This window comes from Equus caballus, chromosome 18 (genome assembly GCF_041296265.1).
Source record: "Equus caballus isolate H_3958 breed thoroughbred chromosome 18, TB-T2T, whole genome shotgun sequence".
In the NCBI taxonomy this organism is placed as follows: domain Eukaryota; kingdom Metazoa; phylum Chordata; class Mammalia; order Perissodactyla; family Equidae; genus Equus; species Equus caballus.
In genome coordinates, this window is record NC_091701.1 from 53,537,748 (window position 1) to 53,557,658 (window position 19,911).

The 19,911-nt window shown below is 41.7% G+C and overlaps 1 long non-coding RNA gene across 2 annotated transcripts; it reads right to left on the bottom strand.

The window, feature by feature from the left end:
* Positions 1-212: 212 nt before the first annotated feature.
* On the bottom strand, positions 213-19,889 carry LOC102148292 (uncharacterized). 2 transcript variants are annotated; one of them, XR_011428543.1, is made up of 4 exons: positions 19,376-19,865; positions 17,045-17,104; positions 15,797-15,955; positions 213-446 (listed from the first exon to the last, which is right to left on the bottom strand). It is a non-coding gene; the product is annotated as an uncharacterized lncRNA (long non-coding RNA). The 2 variants fall into 2 exon arrangements; XR_011428544.1 differs by lacking the exon at positions 213-446 and adding an exon at positions 2,754-3,316 and having other exon boundaries at positions 19,376-19,889.
* Between the last annotated feature and the right edge of the window lie 22 nt (positions 19,890-19,911).

Below are 19,911 nucleotides of genomic sequence, written 5' to 3' on the forward strand. Positions count from 1 at the left end.
TGATTCCCAAGCTTTTACTCTTACACCATTACACTTGGCCGCCTTCCATTGTCCAGAGGGGTCAGGCAGGAAACCTTTAGGAAGGTGAGGCTTGAATTGGCTCTTGAGGGCAGCGTATGGTTGGATGACCTCGGATTGAGGAAGAAGAGGAGAGGGCATAATCCAAATTGCTGAGTTTGTTTACTCAGCGCCCAAAACACTGACTAGTATATGGGAGAAGCTCAATACCTATTTAATGAATGAATGGATGAAAGAATGAGAAACGGTACAAATAAAGGCAAGGAGATGGGGATAAAGATGGAGAGCAAGGGGGGGCCGGCCCGGTGGCGCAGCGGTTAAGTTCGCACGTTCCGCTTCTCGGCGGCCTGGGGTTCGCTGGTTCGGATCCCGGGTGCGGACATGGCACTGCTTGGCGGCCATGCTGTGGTAGGCGTCCCACGTATAAACTAGAGGAAGATGGGCACGGATGTTAGCTCAGAGCCAGGCTTCCTCAGCAAAAAGAGGAGGACTGGCAGTAGTTAGCTGAGGGCTAATCTTCCTCCAAAAAAAACAAAAACAAAAACAAACAAACAAACAAAAAAGATGGAGAGCAAGGACCGGGAAAGGGAAAATGAGAAAGTGGAAGGGTAAAGAAGAGGAATGATACCAGATTGGAGCACAGTGTTCATTGTGGCAAAGGGTAGGAGCTGAGGTCATCTCAACCAGGTGTGACTATTTGATAGAAGGCTTAAAATTCAAGGGTGAGGAGTTTGGATTTAGTTCTATGCATTGTTGTAAAATGAACTCCTCAAGAGGGGCATGATAAGGTGAAAGCCATGATTTAGAAGGATTAATCTGGCTCTGGTGAGCAGGAGGGAGTGGAGGTAGAGGAACCAGAGACAGTGAGACCAGCAGATGACTGCATCAGTCAGGTAAGTACACTAGTGAACTCTATAGAGAACTGGGAACTCGCTCAGGAGGACCTGCGGGCTCTGACTGGTGAGCGAGGGTAAGAGTCAAGCACAGACTTGGGTCTTAGTTAAATAGACAGAATTGCTTACAGCAAGTCGAGGACAGCATGGAAACATTTGAGCTCTCTTCCTTGCAACCACACTTGGGTATGGAGACACCTTGAAAATATTCAGCACAGCCTCACTGCACAATCAATTATTTTAAAAAAATCTTTGGTCACCAGGTCAAAGGGATTGGCTACTGGTCTGAGAAAGTGGTTGCAAGTGCTTTTAATGATCTTCATTGACTTGAGATTTCTTTAAAAAGCTCTCAAGCTGGCACAGTTCCTTTGTCAAACTTAGGTGGAGCCTCTTGCTAATAAGAGTCATGAACTTAGATAGCCATCACTATAGAAACTTCCCCAGCCAGATGGCCAACTTGTTGAGGACACGGGGAGGGCCTTCTCCTTTTGGGGAACTGAACAGTGGGTTCAGCACTGGGTACACAGCAATGAGTACTCCACAAATCTACATGCTGCCTTGACTTCCTAGTAACCGAGAGGACTTTCTCCCTATGTCCTATACAGAGAAATGCTCAAGGAGCGACTGGAGCTCAAACGTTTGTGCCCAATGTCAGTTCTCTGACTAGACTTTGATCACATACAACCACAGGGTTTTGCCTTTAAGAAATGCACCTTAGGGTTGTTAGATGTTGGCAGTATTCTATGAACAGAAAAGGATTCGAAAGTGTAGATACATAGATGTCATTCAATCACTCAACAAATGTTTTCTGTCTGCCTACTATATACTAGGCACTGTTGATGGCACTAAAAATATATCAGTGAACAACACAGGAAAGCCTGCCTTTGTGAAGGTTACTTTCTAGTAGGAGGAGACATACAATAAACAGTAAACATAATAAATGAGGAAATTAGTAGGTTGAAAGTGATAAGCGCTATGGAGAAAAGAAAGAGTGTGGGGGGTGGGGATGGTATGACAGTTTTAAATAAGGTGGTCAAAGTAGGCCTCATGGAGATGGTGACATTGACCAGAGACCTGAAGGAGATAATTGTCTGTGCCACCCCTCAGTTATAATACTTAGATTTTAAATCTTTCTTAAAACATCAAACTTAAGGTAAAAATAAAGCATCAGCTTATAACTGGTATAAGCAGAATCGGGCAGTGGCCTTCTTATTATGAAATTAATCAGACACATATTTTATACACTTGTATTTTAACAACAAAAGTAATCAGAAAACTTAATTTTCTGAGGCAAAATGTATCAAAATACCTCCTCCACCTCTAAACTCTTTTTATGTAATCAAGCTGCCCTGTGAATACTCTGGCTCTAGCTGTCAGCACCACTCTCTCTCTGCAACTACTCCTTCTCTGAAGACTGCAATCACAACTGCTCTCCCATCAAGATTAAAAACAGAAACCAGAGGCCAGCCCCATGGTGTAGTGGTTAAGTTTGCATGCTCTGCTTTGGTGGCCCAGGTTTGTAGGTTCGGATTGCAAGTGTGGGCCTACACCACTCATCAGCCATCCTGTGGCAGCGACCCACATACAAAATAGAGGAAGACTGGCACAGATGTTAGCGCAGGACTAATCTTCCTCAAGAAAAAAAAGAGGAAGATTGGCAACAGATGTTAGCTCAGGGTGAATCTTCCTCAGCAAACAAAACCCAAAAAGAACAAAAAAAAACAGAAACCCAATTTTTGTAGGGGATAATTAATAGCCAACAGCAAGTTTTAGCATTAATACAGCAGCATATGAACGAGTTATAAAAATTCCCTTTGCCAGAGAAACAATCAGTTGTCTTACCGCTCACCCTGCAGCCTTTATTTCCCAGTGGGTACTGTATTTATGGCTTTTATGGTGTAAAAAGAGGCTGGGAATTATGTGTTGGATAAATTTGGTGTTTGTCTATCAATGATAACAATTCACATGTAAGCGCATTTTGTTAAAATTGTAATCTCTGTTCCAGATTCTAAGCTATTGTAATATGCTTATTTTTAAGACTCAGATTCCAAATGTCTCCCAAATCTAGAAAATTATATTACTGGTCAGCCAGTCAGGGGTTTGGTCTTGAACAGAACCAGTTTCAAGAAAGTTCCCATGGGAAGCTCTCAAGATTCCTGAAACACAGCGTGTCTGAGAAATTAGAAGTTCCACAACATGTGTTTCTGTTACATGATTTTAACTGAGTTTGTGAATGGCGCTCATGGCTACTAAATGGTTCTGCTTTAAGATTCACCCCCAAGGGGCTGGTCTCATGGCACAGCGGTTAAGTGCGCACGTTCCGCTTCAGCGGCCTGGGGTTCGCCGGTTCAGATCCCGGGTGCAGACATGGTGCCACTTGGCAAGCCATGCTGTGGCAGGCGTCCCTATAAAGTAGAGGAAGATGGGCATGGATGTTAGCTCAGAGCCAGTCTTCCTCAGCAAAAAGAGGATGATTGGCAGCAGATGTTAGCTCAGGGCTAATCTTCCTCAAAAAAAAAAAAAAAAAAAGATTCATCCCCAATACCACCTCCACACATTGACCTCCTGCCTGCATTCCTCCAGCATCTCATATATCTTCACTTCTGATTGCTCCACACAGCTCAGGCCTTCCCCAATTCTGAGCTGCCAAGACCAGAGTGTGTGGCTGAAACACTGTTGAATACTCATGCGAAAGGAACTCAGCTTCTGCTTTTGGGTTATTTAGTAACAGTTGCTCTATTTCCTTTTGTTCTATTAAGCAATTCTATTTGCATAGAAAAATATAACCAATAAATGATTTTTCTTTTTACCAAATACTAAAAGCAGTGATAATAAACTAAACTGTGCCAGACACTTACATAACCTACTCCATGCTCACTGGGCACGTCTGGCAATGAGTTGTGAGCCCAGTAAGAGAAGAAATAACAAAAAACTTAAGTGACAAAAACTGTCTTCACAAAAAAAAGAAGCATGGTTTAATTGGGACTTGACCTGACAAGAAACTTCCCGCTTCAAGCAAAAATGCTTCAGGGCACATGATCAGGTTGATGTTGCATACACCTATTTATTTTCTCCATCTTTTGCCCAACACTCAGTTCCAAGGCTTGGTCTAGAACCTATAAACATATCCTGTTAAAGCACAGGAAGAAAATGCATGCTTTCCTCCACAGGAAGGCTCAGCACATAAATACTATCCCTTTGATCTCTCCATTCTCAAGCCTCCAGCCATGACTTTCTACCTGCACCCAGCAACCCTGTGTCTCCCTAAAGCCTCAACCATGCCCCTGTTGTGTAGGGGAATTAACTGTGACAAGATGAAGTGATTTGCCCAAGTTCTAAGCACAGGTGTCCGCACCAGAACTAGAACTCTGGTCTCCTCACTGCCAGGCCCGTGCTCTTTTGTTGAAGGTTACATAAGTTACTAATGAAAGGTGACATCACGCCCTGCTTTTCAGCTTCCAGCAACACTCACCTCCCTCACCCTCTCACATCCCCCTCCTGACATCCAGGCTGTGCCTCACACACAATGGGAACGTCTCACTGCTATAACATGCACTTGTACCCAGTGTCTTGTCTATGCCACTTGGTTGGTGCCGCCTGTCTCAGAGGCAGGGCTAATATTCAAGATATATGTTTAACAACTGGTGTGGCCTAGGCACTGGCCAATCAGAAGGGACGCTGGCTCACTGCTGGCTCAGGACCTGGAGGCTCCCTTCCCCTGCAGGAAGCCCCTTTGGCTGCAGGTGTGTGGGAGCTCAGAGAGATCTCAGGGAAGCTCTGCTTGGAGGCAGCTTCTGAAAGCAAACGGGTCAAGGATCTAGTCTTCTGTAATTTGTGTATCACATGTACAATGCTTTCAACCTATTATTCATTCAACAATATTACATCCCTACAACATGCAGAACCTCATGGGAAAAACAAAGGCAGTCAGACATGCCCTCACGTCCTACCCTATTTCTTGGTAGAACAGATAAGCAATGTACCTCAATAGCAACAACAGAAATCAGAAGGTTATCTGTTTTAAGATAGGTCCAGGAAAATGGGTATGACTGTTGACAAAAAAAGGAAGGATCCTCTCTGGTTGTAGATCATAAAAGGCTTTCTGGAAGGCGCATTTAAGCTGTGGCTTTTAAAGGTTGGGTAGCATTTGGTGAGGAGGAGCTAAATGGGATGAGCATTGAGCTTCGGGAGGAAGATAAGCGCACACATAAGTAAGAAACGGTAGGTAGGTAAAGACAACAGCTGGAGTCCAGCCTGGCTGGGGGGCCACTGGTGGCGCTTGCGCAGGCATCAGCACCGAGTGGGTGTGGTAGACAAGTAAGGGAGGGTCAGCAATGACCGCGTACTCTCTGGGTTCAGGGCACGCTCCCTGGGAGCCCTCCCACTTCTAAACTGACCAGGCACAACACCCCCGCCCCCTACTTCCCCTGCCCCTGTTCTGACCATGCTAGAGAACAGGCAGGCATTTGCCAAGTGGCCTAAGGGATTACATGCTTTTGCCTGGCTCTGACCGGCCGGGGAAGAATGGCAATTGAATGCTGCCGCTGGAATCGCTGCCTGGAAACAGGATGCGTTCTCTCAGCCTGCTTGGAGGCAGCCCAGCGCTGAGTCTGGCTCTAGTCCAATCTGGTTCTGGAGCCAGGAGGGAGTACGTGGCAATGGGCGGTGGGTTCTGCCTAGTTCCTAGCACTGACTCAGCTGGGGCTGGAGGAGGGAAAAGGGAGGGTTGGTCAAAGGCAGATCCAAAATAGGAGTAGGCAAAGAACACTGGGAGAAGTCGTTTGAAAAGAATGATTAGACGTCAGCCCAGTGGCACAGCAGTTAAATTTGAATGTTTTGCTTTGGTGGTCCAGGGTTTGCTGGTTTGGATCCTGGATGCAGACCTATGCACCACTTGTCAAGCCATGCTGTGGCAGGCGTCCCACATATAAAGTAGAGGAAGATGGGCATGGATGTTAGCTCAGAGCTAGTCTTCCTCAGCAAAAAGAGGAGGATTGGCAGCAGATGTTAGCTCAGGGCTAATCTTCCTCGACAAAAAAAAAAAAAAGAAGAAGAAGAATGCTCATTCTCAGAGTCTGCTGTAGACAAAATTGGGAGAGATCAAAAAGTTGCTTTTACCATTCCTATAGTATATACGGGTGCCTCATAATTTTAGTCCAATGACAGAAACTAGCAACGTGCTAATTAGAAAGAGCATGCACTTTGGTGTTCCACCCTTCTGGTCCTAGTCCCTTCCTTGTCTGGAGGAGAGCACAATTCCATTTCCCTAGAAATGATGCATTGGCACGGAGCCTTCATGGATTCAAGGTGAAGTCTAGGAAAAGGGAAGTTGGTGGATAATAATTTGTCAGTGCTTCTCCACCATAATGCAAAAAAGATGGAGCTCTGTTCTCCGTGACTGGTAGAGTCCTAGAAATCCTTGCAGAGCAAATGCAGATAGGATAACTAGCTACCCTTGTCTGCAGGCTGTGATCCCCGAGGACAGCCAACTCCCTCTGTTCATATTCTACACCCACCAATCTGCCTTCTGATCTGCAATCCGGTTTCCTGAGTGGACTTGCTTTAGAGCATCCTGTATACATAACCAGCTCCAGTTTTCAAACAAAGTCTTTCTCTTCTTGCTTTGTTTTTCATATTAGAGTCTTTAATCATATTCTCAGAGGTCCATGAATTCCTCAGAATAATTTAAAAGTTTTGTGTTTTCATTTTAAGGATAATACAAAAATTTTAACAAAGCATCAGCAGGGTCGCCACCTTTTTACAAAGTAATGCCCTGTAATATCAATGCCCAGACTGGATTTGCATTTATGACTGTTTTGGTCAAATGATCATCTAAAGTCTCACAGTGTAAGTGTGAATGCAATGTTGGTCAAACTGGGGTAGATTCAAGAGTCTACAAGTCATCAACTTTGAGAAGCATCTCCTATTATCAGTAATCTGACAAGCTGATTAATACATCAGTCTCTTATAAGTTTGGCTGTGATAAATTAATCCTTTCCAGCTTAATCACCCTGAGTGAAGGGGCCCAGTGGTTATTGGGTCTGAAAGGCTGAAGATTAGATCTGTGGTATCTGTACTAATACATTGCCAGTCAGGGAAGCAGCCATTGGGCCTCCTCTTGAAAAGCTCTACTCAGTTCTCTGTGACAGATGGATTGTGATTGGTTAATCAGACAAACCAATCTCAGATTTGAAATAGAGGACTTTCTGATCCTGGGTAAGCCCCTTAATCTCTGCTCTCAACTTTGTAAAATACAGGCTATACCACCACTACTACTACCGCCAACGGGGATGTTGTGCTAATAATTTCAGGCTTTCTGCCATGCTGGGTCTGTCTGGCCCTGCTCCTGACACAGCACTCCAAGGGGCTTACAGTTTGCCAAGAGACCAATGAGCGGGAGGAGGCATGAGAAAGAACATTTTGGGAAAGTCCTCCCTGAGGTCTGAAGACCAGCTCTGGTGGAATGGTGAAGTTTCTTTAGGCAAATAGCCATCTGAGAGACATCTGGGAGCCTGGGTCAGAGTAGCAGTCAGCATGTGTTGGATACAAGTAACAAAGTAACAAAGGGGACTCTTAGCTCTTGTAACTGAAAGTGCAGAAGTGGATCAGGCTTCAGGTGTGGACTCAGTGACTCAGCACTGCCCTCAGGCCAATTTCTTTCTGCCACTCCGCCTGCCAAACCCAGCACTGGCTCCACCCTCAGGCTGGCTCTCCTCAGGGGCATGGATGGCTGCCAGCAACATATGGGTCATGTGCTTCCTCATGTGGGGATGCTTCTGATGAGCATTCCAAGTAAGAGTTCCAAGATTCACCCTGATTAGAGTCCTCCGTGACATCTCTCTTCTCCAACATTCACATCTAATTTGTCAGCAAATGGTTGGTTCCACCTTGGAAATATATCCAGCATCCAACCACCTCCCACTATCTCCCCTCCTACCACCCTACTGCTAGCCATCATTTCCCCTGGGTTACTGGAGGCATCTCCGAACCAGTCTCCCTGCTTCTGCTCCTGTCCCCCAACAGCAGCCTGTGTGATACTTTAAAAATGTAAGTCAGATCATGTCACTGCTCAGAATCCTCCAATGGCTCCCCGTCTCACTTGAGTAAAAGCCAACGACCTTGCAATGCCCACTAAGGGCATGATCTGGCTCCCCTGTGACCCTTCTGACCTCAGCCCCTGCCTCTCTCCTCCGCTTCTCACTCCACTCCAGCCACACTGGCCTTCTGTTTCTGTTAACATGCCAGGTGTCCTCAGCCTCTGACTGGCGACTTTGTACTGGCTGTCCCCTCTGCCCGGAACACTCTTCCTCTGGAGAGCCACATGGCTACTTGAGTCATGTTGTCAGTGAGGTCCACCCAGGACATCCATTGAAAATTGTGATGCCTGCAGACCCTCTGCGCTCACAATCCCCTACCCTGCTTATTTTTTTCTATGGTACTGCTCACCTAGTGTTTCATTTTCGGTTTTCTCCCAGCTAGAATGTAAGGGATTTGTGTCTATTGGTTTTACTGATGTATCTCCAGACCCTAGAACAGTATTTAGTTCATAGCAGGTGCTCAGAAAATGTTGTTGAATGAGTGAATTGGCCTGGCTTGGACACCCACTCTCCTTCTGAACTCAGCAGGGGGATGCCTAAGGCCTCAAAGCTAGGAGCGGGACCCACTAAAGCTGGATCAAGCTGGCTGTCTCCAGAGCTGGGAATTTAGATCATGCTCTAAAAAAGAAGCTGGTAAGAATCAAGAGATGATCCATGAGGTTGACAGCACCCGTGGTACTTATTTAAAATGATTATTCTTGGGTCTCACCACAAACTTAGAAATCAAAATTTCGAGAGGCAGGGTCATAAGTCTGCTTTTGTTTGTTTCTTTCTTTCTTCCTTGTTCTTTTTTCTTTTTCTTTTTTTAAATCAGCAGCCCGCAGATGATTCTTCTATTCACTAAAACTGAGAATAGTCTGGGGAGCGTGTGTAAATGCTTGGCGGGGGCAACATCGGCATACTGTGGGTCATAACCAGAGTGTGACAAAGGGGACTGAGATATAATAAATGGTAGGAACCTGTCAGAAGGAAGAACGTATAAACCCAAGAAGGAAGGTGTTCTTAGATTTGGAAAAGGAAACCCAAAGACCAAAATTTGGGCAGTGTTTTTCCAGTACTGCCCAAGGGACAAAGACTATATCTAGGAATTACAGATAATCTGGTCACTAGATAGGGTTATGGGGTAATTTGTCAAGCTCCACAGTGTGAAATAGTCTGCAAAACCATCTGTACTCATTTGTTAGGGCTACTGTAACGAAGTTTAAACCAACTAGGTGTCTTAAATAATTTATTGTCTCAAAGTTCTGGAGGCCAGAAGCCTGAGATCAGGGTGTCAGCGGACGGGTTCCCTCTGAGCGAGGGCCATGAGGAAGAATCCATTCCACGCCTCTCTCCTCCCTTCTGGTGGTTGCCTGGCAATCTTTGGTGTCCCTTCGCTTATAGAGGCATCACCCTGATCTCAGCCTTCATCTTCACGTGGCATCCTCCTTCTGTGGGTGTGTCTCTGTCCAAATTTTCCTTTTTTTTTAATTACAAAGATGATATCGGAGAAGTATATGTACTTACATATCAAGTTGTTTACATTATATTGTTTAGGGAAAAATGTAAGTTTTAGATATGTATTTACCTACGTCTAAATGTATAATTATAAATTTTAAAATATTTATTTTTTAATATTTACACACACAGGCAAAAATCTGGAAGAATATTTCCAAGTTGAAACAGTTATGAAACAGCTGGAGTTCTGGTTAGTTTATTATGTCCTCTTGTTTGCCTATCTGTGGTATTTCTTGATTCTTCTACAACAAACATGTAATACTCAAAAAACAATGTTATTTTTGTTTCTACCACTTAGAATAACTAGATTAACATTTTATTAAATTTCACTCCAGTTTACAGAACTAGATTTTGCTTTTGACATTTTTATAATCATGTTTAATTAAACTCTGAATCTGAGGGGGAGTTTTTATTTAAGGCTACTTTGTGTTCAACAATAAAATTATTTTTTTAATTCAATTTATTTATACTGAAAACAAAAACAGTTTACTCATTTCTCCCACACCCCTCTTCCCACCTCTGGCAACCGCCAATCTGTTCTCTGTATCTATGATCTTATTGGGTTTTTTTAAATATATTTTTTCTAGATTCCACATATAAGAGAGATGGTCTTTGTCTTTCTCTGTCTGACTTACCTCACTTAGCATAATGTCCTCAAGTTCCATCCATGTTGTCACAAATGGCAATATTTTACTTTTTTTTATAGCTGAGTGATATTCCATTATACATATATCACATTTTCTTTATCCAGTCATCAACTGATGAACACTTAGGTTGTTTCCATATCTTGGCTATTGTAAAGAATGCTGCAATGAACATAGGGGTGCGTATATCTTTTCAAATTAGTGTTTTTGTTTCCTTCAGATAAATATCCAGAAGTGAAATTGCTGGATCATATGGTAGTTCTATTTTCTTTATTTTTTAAGGAACTTCCATCGTGGCAGCACCAATTTACATTTCCATCAACAGTGCATAAGTGCCCTTTTCTCCATATCCTTGCCAATACTTGTTATTTCTAGTCTTTTTGATAATAGCCATTGTAACAGAAGTGAGGTGATATCTCATAGTGGTCTTGATTTTCATTTCCCTGATGATTAATGATGTTGAACATCTTTTCATGTACCTGTTGGCCTTCTCTATGTTTTCTTTGGAAAAATATCTATTCAGATCTTCTGCCCATTTTTTAATCAGATTGTTTGTTTTTTGGTATTGAGTTGTATGAGCTCTTTGCATATTTTGGATATTAGCCCCTTATCAGAAATATGGCTTGCAATTTTATCCCATTCAGTAGGTTGCCTTTTCATTTTGTTGATTGTTTCTTTTTCTTGGCAGCTTTTTAGTTTGATGTAGTCCCACTTGTTTATTTTGCTTCTGTTGCTTTTGCTTTTGGTGAAAGATTCAAAATATCATTGCCAAGACCTATGTCAAGGAGCTTACTGCCTGTGTTTTCTTCTAGAATGTTTATGATTTCAGGTCTTATGTTCAAGTCTTTAATCCATTTTGAGTTAATTTTTGTGTGTGGTGTAAGATAGTGGTCCAGTTTCATTCCTTTCCATGTGGTTGTCCAATTTTCCTAATACCATTTATTGAAGAGATTGTCCTTTCCCCATTGTATATTCTTGGCTCTTTTGTCCTAAATTAATTGACCATATATGCATGGGTTTATTTCTGGGCTCTCTATTCTGTTCCATTGATCTATGTGTCTGTTTTTATGCCAATACCACACTGCTTCAATTACTATAACTTTGTAATATACTTTGAAATCAGGGAGTGTAATGCCTCCAGATTTGGTCTTCTGTTTTGAGATTTCTTTGGCTATTTGAAGTCTTTTATGGTTCCATACAAATTTTAGGATTCTTTGTCCTATTTCTGTGAAAAAATGCCAGTAGAGTTTTGATAGCGATTGCATTGAATCTGTGTATTGTTTGGGGTAGTATCAACATTTAAACAATGTTGATTCTTCCAATCCATGAGCACAGAATAACTTTCCATTTATTTGTGTCTTCTTCAATTTCTTTCATTAACATCTTGTAGTTTTCAATATACTGGTCTTTCACCTCCTTGGTTAAACTTATTCCTAAGGTATTGTATTCTTTTTGATGGAATTGTAAATGGGATTGTTATCTTAATTTCTCTTTCTGATAGTTCATTATTAGTGTATAGAAATGCAATAGGTTTCTGTATATTGATTTTGTGTCCTGTAACTTTACTGAATTTATTAGTTCTAATAGTTTTTTGATGGAGTCTTTAGGGTTTTCTATATATAATATCATGTCATCTGCAAATATTGACAGTTTCACATCTTTCTTTCCAATTTAGATCTTTTATTTCTTTTTCTTGCCTAATTGCTCTGGCTAGGACTTCCAATACCATGTTGAATAAAAGTGGTGAGAGTGGGCATCCTTGTCTTACTCCTAATCTTAGAGGAAAAGCCCTCAGCTTTTCACTGTTGAGTATGTTAGCTGTGGGCTTATCATATATGGCCTGTATTATGTTGAGGTACATTCCTTCTATACCCACTTTATTGAGAATTTTTATCATAAATGGATGTTGAATTTTGTCAAGTGCTTTTTCTGCATCTATTGAGATAATCATATGATTTTTATCCTTCATTTTGTTAAGGTGGTGTATCACACTGACTGATTTGCAGATGTTGAACCATCCTTGCACACTTGGAATAAATTCCACTTGATCACCATGTATGATCCTTTTAATGTGTTGTTGAATTAGGTTTGCTAATATTTTGTTGAGGATTTTTACATCTATGTTCATCAGAGATATTGCCTTGTAATTTTCTTTTCTTGTGGCATCCTTGTCTAGTTTTGGTATCGGGGTAATGCTGGCCTCATAAAATGAGTTTGGAAGAGTTCCCTCCTCTTCTATTTTTTGGAAGAGTTTGAGAAGGACTGGTATTAATTCTTCTTTGAATGTTTGGTAGAATTCACCAGTGAAACTGTCTGGTCCTGGACTCTTGTTTCTTTGGAGGTTTTTGATTACTGATTCAATCTCCTTACTAGCAATTGATCTGCTCAGATTTTCTATTTCATTATGAATCAGTCTTGGTAGGTTCTGTGTTTCTAGGAATTAATCCATTTCTTCTAGGTTGACCAATTTGTTAGTGTGTAGTTGTTCATACTAGTCTCTTATGATCTTTTGTATTTCTTTGGTATCAGTTGTAACATCTCCTCTCTCATTTCTTTTTTGTTTATTTATTTATTTTTATTGCAGTAACATTGGATTACAACATGATATAACTTTCAGATGTACATTGTGATATTTTTCAAATTCTGTGTAGATTACATTATGTTCATCACCCAAAGACTAATTAAATCCAACATTTCTGATTTTGAGTCCTTTTTTCTTAATGAGTCTAGCAACAGCTTTGTCAGTTTTGTTTATCTTTTCAGAGAACCAGCTCTTAGTTTTATTGATCTTCTCTATTGCCTTTCTAGTCTCTGTTTCATTTACTTCTGCTCTAGTCTTTGCTATTGCCTGCCTTCTACTAACTTCATTTATTCTTTTTATAGTTCCTTGAGGTGTAACATTAGGTTGTTTATTTGAGACTTTTCTTGTTTCTTGAGGTAGGTGTTTATCACTACAAACTTCCCACTTAGGACTGCTTTTGCTGCATCCCATAAATTTTGATATGTTACATTTTCATTTGTCTCAAGGTTTGTTTTTTTTTTTTTGAGGAAGATTAGCCCTGAACTAACATCTGCCAATCCTCCTCTTTTTGCTGAGGAAGACTGGCTCTGAGCTAATATCTGTGGCCATCTTCCTCTACTTTTATTTGTGGGACACCTGCCACACCATGGCTTGCCAAGCGGTGCCATGTCGCACCCGGGATCTGAACCGGCAAACCCCAGGCTGCCAAAGTGGAACATGCACACTTAACCGCTGCACCGCCATCCAGCCCCTCAAGGTATTTTTGATTTCTCTTTTGACTTCTTCTTTAATCCATTGGTTGTTGAGTAGCACATTGTTTAATCTCCACATATTTGTGAATTTTCCAGTTTTCTTTGTGTAATTAATTTCTAGTTTCATACTATTGTGGTCAAAAAAGGATGCCTGATGTGATGTCAATCCTCTTAAATTTGTTAAGACTTGTTTTGTAGCCTAACGTATAATCTATCTTGAAAAATGTTCCATGTGCACTTGAGAAGAATGTGTATTCTGTTGCTTTTGGATGGAATATGCTGTGAATATCTGTTAAGTACATCTAATCTAATAGGCGGTTTAAGGCTGATGTTTCCTTATTGATTTTCTGTCTGGATGAGCTATCCATTGATGTAAGTGGGGTATTAAAGTCCCCTACTATTATGTATTGCTATCTATTTCTCCCTTTAGGTCTGTTAATATTTGCTTTATCTATTTAGGTGTTCCTATGTTGGGTGCATAAACATTTACAAATATTATATTTTCTTGTTAGATTGACCCCTTTATCATTATGCAATCCCTTTGTCTCTTATTACAGTCTTTGTTTTAAAGTCTATTTTATGTGATATAAGTATAGCTACTCCAGCTTTCTTTTGGTTTCTATTGGCATGGAATGTCTTTTTCCATGCCTTCACTTTCAGCCTGTGTGTCCTTACATCAAAAATGAGTCTCTTGGGGCTGGCCCCGTGGCCGAGTGGTTAAGTTCGCGCGCTCTGCTGCAGGCGGCCCAGTGTTTCGTTGGTTCGAATCCTGGGCGCAGACATGACACTGCTCATCAAACCACGCTGAGGCGGCGTCCCACATACCACAACTAGAAGGACCCACAACGAAGAATATACAACTATGTACCGGGGGGGGCTTTGGGGAGAAAAAGGAAAAAATAAAATCTTTAAAAAAAAAAAATGAGTCTCTTGCAGGCAGCATATAGATGGGTCTTTTTTTTTTTTTTTTCCCTGAGGAAGATTTGCCCTGAGCTAATATCTGTGCCAATCTTTATTTTTTGGTATGTGGGCTGCCAGCATAGCATGGCCACTAACAGAGCAATGTAGGTCTGCACCTGGGAACTGAACCCAGACTGCCAAAGCAGTGCTCACTGAACTTAATAACCACGAGGCCACCAGGGCTAGCCCAATGGGGGTTTTTCTTATCCATTCAGCTACTTTATGTCTTTTGATTGGAGAATTTAGTCCATTTACATTTGAAGTAATTATTGATAGGTATGTGCTTATTGCCATTTTGTTCATTGTTTTCTGGCTGTTTTTGTAGTGCCTCTCTGTTTCTTTCCTTTCTTGATCACTTTCTTTGTGGTGACTTTCTTTAGTGCTATGCTTATATTTCTTTCTCTTTCTCTTTTGTGTATTTACTGTAAGATTTTGCTTTGTGGTTACTACAAGGGCTTACGTATAATGGTTTGTGTCTATAATAGTCTATTTTAAGTTGATAATAACTTAAGTTTGATCCTATCCCTTTTTATAAGGCTACAAGTCACATTGGATTAGGGGCCACTCCACTCTTAATCTTAACTAATTACATCTACAATGACTCTATTTCCAAATAAGGTCACATTCCAAGGTACCAGGAGTTAGGATTTCAACATATGAATTTAGAGTGGGCAGAATTCAACCCACAACACCATCCATTTCTCTCTTACGATTTTAAGATCACCAAACAACTTTCTGTTACTAGGGTGGTTACCCAAGTACCCAGGATTTAGTAGTGAGGGTCCTGGAGAACATACATGAGTCTTCTGGTCACTGGAGATGAATGTCCCCTTTGGCATCTTCATTGCATGTCAGACAATAATGGCATTCTGTTCATTCAAGAGACTTCAGTGAGTCTGGCTGGCATGAATCAAACCCTGAGAGCCTGGTCACTCTACTTGCATTGATAATGTGAGTTTATAGTTTCACCACACAATTGTGATGACCCCTCATTAGGCCCTGTTTGAAGAAATGGTTGGCTTCTCTCTCTGATGTTATTGTGTCCTCTCCATAATTACAAGAGGGAGCTCCATCTTAAAAGATTCAGAAAAACAGCCAGCAAAGCCAGGAGACGTGCCGAGGGTGCATCCCTCACCAGCCCTCTTTCCCAGCAATCTCCACACCAAACCTACTTTTAAGGTTCCGGCCTGACATCCTCAAAAATGAAGGCTGTCACACTGTGTGCCCTCATTAAAAAGAGGATAGAAGTACCTAAGTCACAGGTGGAGATTCCCAAATATTTTGCCACAAATAGTCCATCCTTTCAATGGCCCCATCTTCACTGAACGACAGGCATTTTGAAAAGAGGTAAACTTCTGAGAGCTAGTCCTGCAGACCAGGGTAACTAAAGCTATCAATCCAGGAAAATACCCACCTGCCTTTACTGTGCTCTCTGGTAGGATAGCCCCCAATAGCTTGTGTATCTGGGAGTCTCCATTGAAGAGAAGGAAGGTCTCGATTTCAGTTTAAACAAATATTCTTGCTGGTCATATCCTCTTCTGGCTCCATCAAACATCCTTCAAGTCCCGTGTCCCTGGAGAGAATACAAGGCTAAGACTTAAGTGGAGATTCTTAAGTGCCCCTGATATTGTCATAAACTAGGAAAGATGTTCTCTTAGATTAGCTTAAACATTTTATCAATTAATCACCTTGTTTATCCACTGAAAAGGATATAATCAAATGGCTCAGTTATGATTGGTTAAATATATAACACAAACTCTGTGGGCCATTAGCCCTAACTCTAAGCTTGAGAGTTTCAGATCCAGGCCAGGTTTCTTTAAAACTCAAACCATAACAGCCCAAACTTGAGTGCAATGAAATTTCCAAACCCTAGTGGTTGGCCCATAAAGTTAATGCAACAAAGTTTTAATACAGTAGAAGCCCTCTTAATGAAACACTGCTTAACCAACTCCCTGGATTAACCTTCACTCTCTATTCCTCTCTAACCCCACTGCAGCCAGGTGCACCGAATACTACGAGGCTATTCTTTAATGCAGCATTTTTCAAATTGTAGGTCTTCATATCAATTTACTGGGCTGAAATAAGTCACTGGGTCATGACTAGCATTTTAAAGATGAAACAATACACAACAGTTGAATTGTGTGCTTAGAGTCAGTTTATTCTAAAATGTATTTATGCCCATTAAATAATGAAGTATGAGTGCAAAAAAAAAAAAACAAACAAACAAATAAAAAAAACAGACATGAAAAATAATATAAAAATGAAGTTGAATGCTTTGAAAAGACTTTATAAAGGCAGGTCACTAAAAAATAAATAATAAAAACTGATGTCAAATTAGTTGCGAGCTAGAAAAAGTAAAAGATGAGGAAAGAAATTGTAAAGTCTAAAAGAACTCCACACTGATATGTTTTACAAGTGTCTTTAAGCAATTTGCCCACTACAGAAAAACAAAGGCTGGAAATCCTAAACCCAATGTATCAAGAGTGGAGCTAATGCAAAAAAAAAAAAACAATGAGTAATTTCAATCAGAGGATCCACATAGTGAGCCCAAGACCAAAAAGACTGGGGAATGAATGTACAATAATATGCTTTAAGTAAAAACAAAAAATGTAAGGTTTAATGTGTTTTATCAGTATCAATCATACTTGATAAAAGGACTTACATATTTTTAAATTTTGGCCAGTCCACGGAATAGGATTTGAATGTTGTAAACTTACTGGACCTATCAATGAAAGAAGGAATCACAAAGCATACCCTTAATGTATCAGAGAATGTAATCAGATGGCTAATGTATAAGACGACATGATTAGGGCAAAGTACAGAAAAGAATAATAGTCTCATATTAGGAAGGACTACCCGCTTACAAGCTAGAGCCATAACCAGCCCAGATAACTAGTTTTCTATGAGGCTTTTCCTGCCTCCTCCTTCTTGCTGTCCTCTTTTGCCACTAGAACTGGCTCTTCCTTAGTGTCTCACTGGCTGCTGTGAGTTTGTCTACCCAGGGAACTACCAAAGCCCCTGAGATAATTCTCTCTACATCATTGTTTATATATGCATGCCCATCAACTAGACGCTAACCTCCTGGAAGATAAGGACCAGGTCTTGCCCAGTGTTCCCAGCATCAGCACAGAGCCTGGCACTGGATAGGTGCTTGGCAAATTTTTGTTGAATGAATGACTCTGTGCACAGATAAATCAAGGTGTCATCTTAATTTTCAATAAAAATGGATGGCAACTCTTTTTGAAGTAAACTGTAAATTTTGAAATTAAAAAACAAAAAAAGTGTTACAGTAATACAAGCAAGAGGGCACTGGTTGCATCTTTAAGCCAAAAAAGAAAATCACTGGTTAGGTCAAAGTTCACTAGACCATTACAGCTTGGTTGAAATAACCATTAAGACCATTCCACTCACACTGCCTTGACTCTGGATTTAACATGAACCCTTCTATGATTTTGGCTCCCCGCCTGGGATCTTGATACTTCAAGGGAAGTCCCTTAAATACGCAAGACAAGTATCCTGGTCACTGAAAAGGGAATGTCTTTACATTTCAAATTGATGAGTTGATTTTCTACCACAAATCAGAAAATATTAGCTGGTCTGAAAAAAAAATGATGAAAAACTTAGAAGAAAACTGTTGCTTTTATTCTCAGGATTTCTTTTTTCCCCCTCCATCTCTAACTACCCAAAATATGATCATTAAAAAAAATTTTTTAAAAACCCAAAAAAACAAAATATGATCATTTTTATCAACTAAATTATAGGTATAATTTAAGTACTTTTCCTGAGTAGCAGAATAATACACACTGACTGTAGAAAAGTTGGAAAGGACTAAAAATTATAAAGCAAGAGAAAAAACCCCACTCATAATCCTACTAGACCAGGGCATCAACTCTAACATTTGGCATGCTCACTTCCAATTGTCTTTTTTGCAGTTTTCCTTATATAATTGAGATTATTATATATGATACATTTTTATGGTCCTAAACTAACAAGATAACTTCATATGTCAAATTTTCTTCTACTTACCCTGTCCCATGAAGTTTTCCTTTTCCATAAATTCAAATATTCTAGAAAAATCTCTCTCTAGGTATCAGTGAGATTTTATTAATCACTCAATCAACAAACACATTAAATACAAGCTATGTGCAATGTACCAAATTGGTGCCTTGAGTATACACAGAAATAAAAGTGACAATGTTTAAAGAACTTAAAAAGCAGGCTGAGGAAACAAGCTCTCTATACACAGAGAAAACATGTCAAGCAACCCCTTGTTTAATGAGTTAGGTGGCAAAGTAAAGGGGTGCGGAAGGGGAGATAGCAAGGGTAGCTTAGGAGTAAGGGGGCTCATGACTCTGATAGATAAGACTAGATAAACTACATGATCATTTCCTTCAATCCTCCAGTCAACCTTGTTGAGATGGTGTTAGTATCATGTCCATTTTACAGCAGTGGAAGCGGCAGCGTAGACAGATTTAAGTAATTTGTCTCAAATCATAGAGCTAGTTAGTGGTGGAGCTGAGATTCAACCCAAGTCCGTCTCCAGAGTTGGGCTCTCAACACTGCCTTCTGTGAGATGTCCAAAGGCCCGAGGGAGACTGGAGAGTCAAAGAATAAGGGGAAACATCCAATCAAATTAAGCAGAAACAAAAGGATGAGCTTGTAACCTGGGCTTGGGAGCAGAGAATGACAGGCAAGAAAGGAGAACAAATGCAATACACGTCACTATTTAACGAGAAGTTTCTCAGGAGATGACCACGGGCAGGACACGGGACACAGGCACGGGAGGCAAGGGGTCTGGACCATTTTAAGATAATCAGCACTTGGGGGCTGCGGCTTCCCTGGGGATCACCTGCTCTTTTGAACTCAGACAAGCTGCCCCGCCTTCATGCAGCCCTAACCCTTCACCCCACCACTCACTGGAGGTTTGGGAAGGGGGGGCTCCTGGAACAAAGACCCTCATCGCACATGGAGGCTCACTCCTGCTCACACGCACCTTCGGCCTGGAAGACTGAGCCCTCCCTTCCCCCCGCAACATCCTCTGCAGGTTTCCAACACGGGGACCGCAGACATGAAGAACTCATTTTCAGAACGGGGAGCCCTTGAGGGGCAGGTTGAGGAATCGGCTGAGCCGCACTGAACCCCTTGATCACCAAGCTCCCGCCTTTCCGATCGGAGCACTACACCCGAGAGGCACTCTCGACCGTTGCTTTCTACAGAAAAGCACAGCGCGGCCACACTCTAGTCTTAAACCAGGAAAGCTGACGCGGAAACAGCAAATCTGAACCGGCCTCGGAGACTGCCGCGACCGCCGCCAGCCACCCTCCTTCCGCGGTCTCTGCTCCGACTTCCGCTCACTTCCCCGCGCCCCCGGCCCCGCGCCCGCCCCTCGGCTGGCCCCCAGCCTCCCCGGGCACGCGTGGGCGAGCGGGGCCGGTCAGCGCGGGAAGCAGAACTTGACGCTGCCTTTCGATGTTCGCAGCCACTCGGCACCCTCCTCTTCCGACTTCCGAGGGCCCGGCCGGGCTCGGG